We start from the raw sequence: 6,738 nt of genomic DNA, 5'->3' as shown, positions 1-6,738 counted from the left end.
ACAGAGTGCAATCCTATGGCTTTTTAATGTATTATTGTCCTTCTTACTAGGCTCCTGTTTAAATGAATTCAAATATAATCATATGTCACTATTTAGTTCACCTATGCTATATGGCAGAGAAGGCAATGGCACCCCACTCCAGTACTCTTGCCTGGAAAATCCCATGGATGGAGGAGCCTGGTGGGCTACAGTCCACGGGGTCGCTAAGAGTCAGACACGACTGGGAGACTTCACTTTCATTTTTCACTCTCATGCATTGGAGAAGGAAATGGCAACCCACTCCAGTGTTCTTGCCTGGAGAATCCCAGGGACGGGGTAGCCTGGTGGGCTGCCGTCTATGGGGTCGCACAGAGTCGGACACAACTGAAGCGACTTAGCAGCAGCAGCATGCTATATGGCGGCTTCCCAGGTGGCACTAGCAGTAAAGAACCCACCTGCCAATTCAGGAGATGTAAGAGACACAGTTTTGATTCCTGGTTTGGAAATATTCCCTGGAGGAGGAAATGTATTCTTGCCGTATTCTTGCTGGGAGAATCCCATGAACAGATGGACAGAGAAGCCTGGTGGGTTACATTCCATAAGGTCGCACAGAGTCAGACACTAGTGAAGCAACTTAACATGCATGCTGCATGGCCCTCTAGAGGTTTCGTGAGGTCTTTCTGAACATCCTCTTTCACCTATGCTGATGCTCCCATCTAAAAGGATTATGCCTCCATTCCCCTCATGAGTTAAGTTCTGAGTAAGTTAGTTCTCATTCTAGCAATCCTTTTGGTGTCCAAAGAAAGAAGATCCCACAACTGAGCCCTCATCTCCAACTTTATCCAACAGGGGCATGGACAGTGTATGTCCTTAGGACAATGCCATGTGCAGAAGTGGCGAAATGATTCTGAGAATGGTTTCAAGAACAGTGAAAGCCTCTAGACCCAAGAGCCTTGCTGGCCATGGCTGCCTTGGTTTCCTTCTCTCCTTACCAGTGCCTAGACAACAAACTATCCCTGAATCCACAGTGGAGAACTCTTATAAGGCACCTTAATGAGTCCTTCATGCCTGCTCAGAATGCACAAGCTATGTTCAATGTAAAACAATTGATTAGATCTTCAAATTATCAAGCCAAAGATAACTATCAAAGTAGAAACAAGCTGAGGGAAAAAAAAAAAAAAAAAGAGTCTTTTTAAGTGAAGGAAAAAACAGTAACAGGAAGTAGAGTCATCTTTCCTGACCTCTTGGGTACCTTTTGGCCTGATCTTTAACCTATGCAGGCTGGAGCCTCAGTACACCATGATCTCGCAAACCTTGGACCAGCAGGTTTGGATAAACATCCCCAGGACCACTGCTGCAGTTTGAATTATTATTGGTGCTTGGAACACAGAAATTAAAGCCATCAAGTTCTGAGTCTCTTTAAACCAAGACTACGTAGCATCATCAAAATACAAAGTTTTCATAGAATTGGTCCTACTGACCCTCTACTCTGTGATGTTTTGAGGGGGCCTTCCTATACAGAGAGCTGAAGGACCACGTGTATGAATCCAGCTTTTTTTTTTCCAACTTCCCGAGTTTATTCCCAGTGATGCTGGAAATGTATGGATATAATTCCATGCCCAAAAGAGAACTGGCTTGAAGCAAAAACTTTACAAATATGAATCTTTAAAAAAATTGGCTCTATTCTAAGAACTGTCAGAAGAAGAATTAAAATAAAGCTCAGGTGTGGCTATCTGAATATCATATAAAAAATACTCCAATATTAACAGTATATTGGCTATTATAAAAAGATAAATGCCCAGTGATGAGGCAAAGAGTAGTTGACATGAATGAGCTCCAAATGGAGAGAGACTAATTGACCTTCAGCTCTTTCTCCCTGAAAAGAGAGGAACATATTCCAAATATGTAGTTGTTCTTTCAATAACAGCACTGTGCATATAATATCTGAGGGCTCGTGTTATGTGTTGGTAAGACTACTATCTGTATTTTGTCTGTGGATAACCAAAAATGAAGGGAAACATATAACTCCTTAGGTAAGATGACCAACTAATATCTAAAGCAAAGCTACTCTATGGAGCAGCTGGAAATGCTTGTTAAAATCATCTGTGAAAGAAGGTCAATCTCACTATTCTCATGACTCTCAAAATCTTCAGTGCCAAAAAAAAAAAAACCCCCACAGGGGGAAAAAAAAAACCCTTCAGTGCATATCACCTGGGAACCCTATAAAAACTACATATTCCCAGGGTCCTACCCCCCTGAGCATGCCTGAGAAGACCCAGGAATTTCCATTTATAACAAGCATTCTAGGAATAAGATAGACATGTAATTAAAGGTTTGGAAATAGGGCCTGCAGATAAGGGCCAAAAATGTGAGTTATTTAGAAAAACAGAGATAGGATTTCATTTGTTTCAAGTACTGTATATATAGATTATAGATAATAAAGGAGCAATTTTCTATTTCCACCACACTGAACAACTTAGAATTGCGACAGGAGACATGTAGCACAGTATAGACTGAAATATACCTGTCTGTAAAATGCCCTGATTAGCACCATTTCAGAGTCTCTTCTTCTGTCCTGTTGTTTAGACATGGCAAATCCACTGGCAAGGATGGGCAAGCTTTCAGAACAAACATAAGCAGGGAACGAAGACCAGGAAAAGCATTGCAGCAGATCATAACCCACCCCAGGAACTCCAAAGGGAGAGAAAACTGGGACAGAGTCAGGGTGTTCCCAGATACCCATAAGCTCGTCCACAACCAACAGCCACCGAAGGGCCCAGAGCCACGGCTCTTCCACCACTTGCCCTTTGCTCAGGCTGATCCTCTTCTGCACCCAGGCCTGAATGTACATAAAGGTGTGATGTCAGCAATGTTTGTTTTGGTTGCCACCCTGGTAACCTGGTATCCTTGGGTCATGGGTTTTGGATTCATACTAACAGAAGCTCAGAGTCTAGTTTACTAGATTTGTGATCTTCCAACAAATTGCTTAACCTCTGCAAGTCTCAGTTCCCTCAGCTGTAAGGTGAGAATAATAAAATCAACCCCACAGGGTGTCATGAGGATTAAATGAGTTAAGAAGGAGTTAAGATGTAAGGCCACATATACACTCAACAAATTATAATTTTTTGCCATTTCTTTTATTGCTTTAGCACTACTGAAGTCATTGATACTATGATCATTCACATCATTATTCCAATGGACCCTAAAGTTCTTAGACTCCAATGAGAATTCAGGAATTACAGGCCAGGGAACACTGCTTCAGCCCATTCCCACTTTTCTCTTTAATATCTAAGAAACCTCTACAATCTTCCAACTTAACTGCAGTAAGTGAACTCATAGTTAAGGGTTATCCTCTTTGTCACTGACTCAATCATATTCACCAATTATATTAAAATCATTTTTATCTTTATTTTAGGTTACAGTATAGTTGATTAACAATGTTATGTTAGTTACAGGTGTACAGTAAAATGATTCAGTTATATATATTCATGTATCTATTCTTTTTCAAATTCTTTTCCCATTTAGTTCTTATAGAATGTTGAGCAGTTTCCTTTGCTACACAGTAGGTCCTTGTTGCTTATCTATTTTAAATAAAGTGTTACCCTCTTTGTCACTGACCTAATCATCTTCACCAATTTCACGAACATCTTGAAAACAGTGTCCTCTATGTCTTAAACTGAAGCCATAATCTTAATGATGGAAATTTCAGGCATTGCAATAGATTCGAAGTCAGAATTCATGGGTTAGGAAGACCTATCAGTTATTCTTCATTCACCCCGGTTTGTTAGAGATCAACTAAGAATAAGCAGAATCAGATCTTCCCATATATCCAACTTTATTTAATGCTGGCATAATGTTGAGACTGGGCATAACGTTTGGCTAGTGATAACATGTGATTATGAACTTCCAGTTTCAATACCTCTTTTAACCTTCCACACGTGACTACTTTCCAGAGAAACTGCATACTTCTCACTGCCTGAAAAAGCCATGTCCCCATTCTCTCCTAGAGAAATCTCGAACATTCTTCAAAGACTAAGTCAGAAGTCCTCCTCTGTGAAACCTTCCCTATTACCTGAAGTTGAAGGTAATAACACATAGAACTAAAGAGCTGAAAGAAAGAGTCTCTGATTTTATGGCTTGAATATATTCCATGTTTTAAAAAATGCAATTGAAGGGCTTTTAGTAGGAAAACACTGACTGATTTCAACTCTCAGTGTTCTACAGGAATTACGATTTTTTTTCAAAGCTTTGGTTGTTTTTTTCATCTGCACATATTTGTCTCAGGACCTGTTTTCACAGGAAACCGAGAAAAGCCATTTAATAATATTCATGCTTGTGAGGGTGTAAAGAAATGACCACACTTATACGTTTGTGGTAAGAACACACACTTCACAGATCTTTTTAGGGTAATTAATAGGCTATCAACATTTTTAAAAGACATATCCTGTGAATAAGGCATTCTTCTAGAACTTTACAGTAATCCACCTAGGAGCACAAAGAGAGAAATATGAGGATATTCTCTGCAGAATACTACATAATAGACAAATGTTGAAAATATCTGTCAAAATATCTGTAAAAAAGAGAATGACTAAATTACACTATAAGCATTTATGAAACACTGTGAAGCTGTTTAAAAAGTCATTTAAAAAAGCATTAGTTTGAGCTATATTTTCTGGTAGGAAAGATGATGATATACAAGTGAGCAAAAAAATTAAATTAAAAAGGCATGAGTATTGTGTTCTGTATCTGTTATTTTCCCCTCTCTTTCTGGAAATACACATACACACACACCCCTCAAACTATTAGCATCGTTACCACTGGGGAGGCAGATGGCTTAGGGGTGGAAGTGGTAGCAATGGTACAGAAGGGGCTACAAAGGAGAATGCCTTTCTTTTTTTTAAAAAAAAAAAGTGCATATTACTTTTAAAATTGAAAAATAAAATAAATTCATTAAGATATTAACATCTGAAACATTCTTTACCATTTTAATTTTTCTTAAACTTCACAATCAGCACTGGCAGCAAAAAAAAAAACTCAGGGGATGTTACCTGTACATTCTCCTTCCATCTCATATATATCAGTGTAAACATGTGTTGAGACCAAATTTAAGGGTAGAAATAATCTAAAATGCTATTAACAAGGGAAATTATCTGCTGACACTATTGTCTTATATACAATTGCTAGCTCATTTAAGATGAGAAAATCCACATGAACCAAATCTATTTCAAACACTCATTATAGTTTTCATAAGCAAAATAAGGAAAACCACAATTACAAAGGCAAACAGGAAATTAAACCCAACTATAAATGTATACCTAAACCCCCTGTATATTTTTTCTTTCTTTATTCAGGAAATTAAATGATACTGAATGACAGTGATCTGCAATCTCTCAAGTGTTTAAGAGCAAGTACAGCATTGACTTACGAGAAAACTACAGCAAACAACGTTACTGTCGAGAGGATTTAATAGTCTTGAAAAAAAACGCTGCAAAAACTATCCCCAAAAGGCAACCCATCGTGAACCAGGTGTTTTTGTCTCCAGAATTTGCTTTCCATAGAATTCTATGAGGGAGAGTGAGTTTCAGGGAGAATCTGCTGGCTAGTTTCAGTGAAGCCCAAAATGCAACGAAAAAGACATGGGGGAGGGAGGGTTGGTGAGAAACATGGCCCCTGCTTGGCTGTGTGATTATGAACAAACACTAAGCCTTGACTGTAAACTAGGAATAAATATATAAAATGACAAGGCTGCTCTGAGGATTAACAGAAAAAAATGTGCAGCAAAGCACTTTGTCTAGATAATACTACTCAGGTATTGATTTTTGTCATTATTCCATTTCTGTTTTTAAAAACTCCCATGTTGGGATGAGAACAGAAAGATGATCAAAACATGTAAAAGATTTCAATAATACATCATTTTTGTAAAACCACTCCTAATGACCTATGACTTGATTGATGTGACTGGCAGATATCTGTGGAAACTCAAGAGGAACAAATAGGCCAACATTGACAAGCAGCAGCACATAATGTCTATTAAAACTACTTGGTTAATGATATGGGGTCCATTCATTTGGCTAATGTTTACTGAATATGAACTCTGCTTCACACACTGTGTTAGATGCTATGGACAGACAGTATTGTGTAAAAACTGGGCTCCTAACTAACAACTCAGAATCACTGCAGATGAAAGGTATTGAAAAAAACTACATAATTCCACATATGCAGTAGTTTACTTAGGAGATGATCCCAGAAATCAGTGAGAAAATGAGGAAGTGAGACAGGGAAGGGAAAAAAAACAATAAAGAGTACACTGACTAGCCAGTTACTTCTACAGTAGTCAGTTATCCCTAAGGACTTAGGAGTTCCCAGGACACAGGACTTTCTATGCTAAAACTGAGACAATTTCAGGAAATCTGAGATGAGTTCATCACCCACCTCTGTCAACAAGTGGGTCTCAATCATTGTGAAGGCCTTCTGAGGGATTGCATAGAACACAACTTAGAATTATCTCAATGAAAGGCAAGAAACTATTTATCCACCAGCCTTCAATGGCTGAGGATCACTCACAGGCATTATTTTTCAGTTACTGCCCAATCGACATATGCAGCGAAGAGGCCTCTCCTGTGTCCAGAAGAATGCCCTCTGAAATCAAGACACAGGAAGATGTTGGCATGTTTATGAAGTATCTGCAGCAAACTCTAGGGTCAGCCACGGGGACATGGGCAAGGCATCAAGGCCATCTGATACAGGATTATTCTTTCC

Source organism: Bos taurus, chromosome 20, assembly GCF_002263795.3.
Source record: "Bos taurus isolate L1 Dominette 01449 registration number 42190680 breed Hereford chromosome 20, ARS-UCD2.0, whole genome shotgun sequence".
NCBI classification, from domain to species: domain Eukaryota; kingdom Metazoa; phylum Chordata; class Mammalia; order Artiodactyla; family Bovidae; genus Bos; species Bos taurus.
This window is presented reverse-complemented; position numbering follows the sequence as displayed.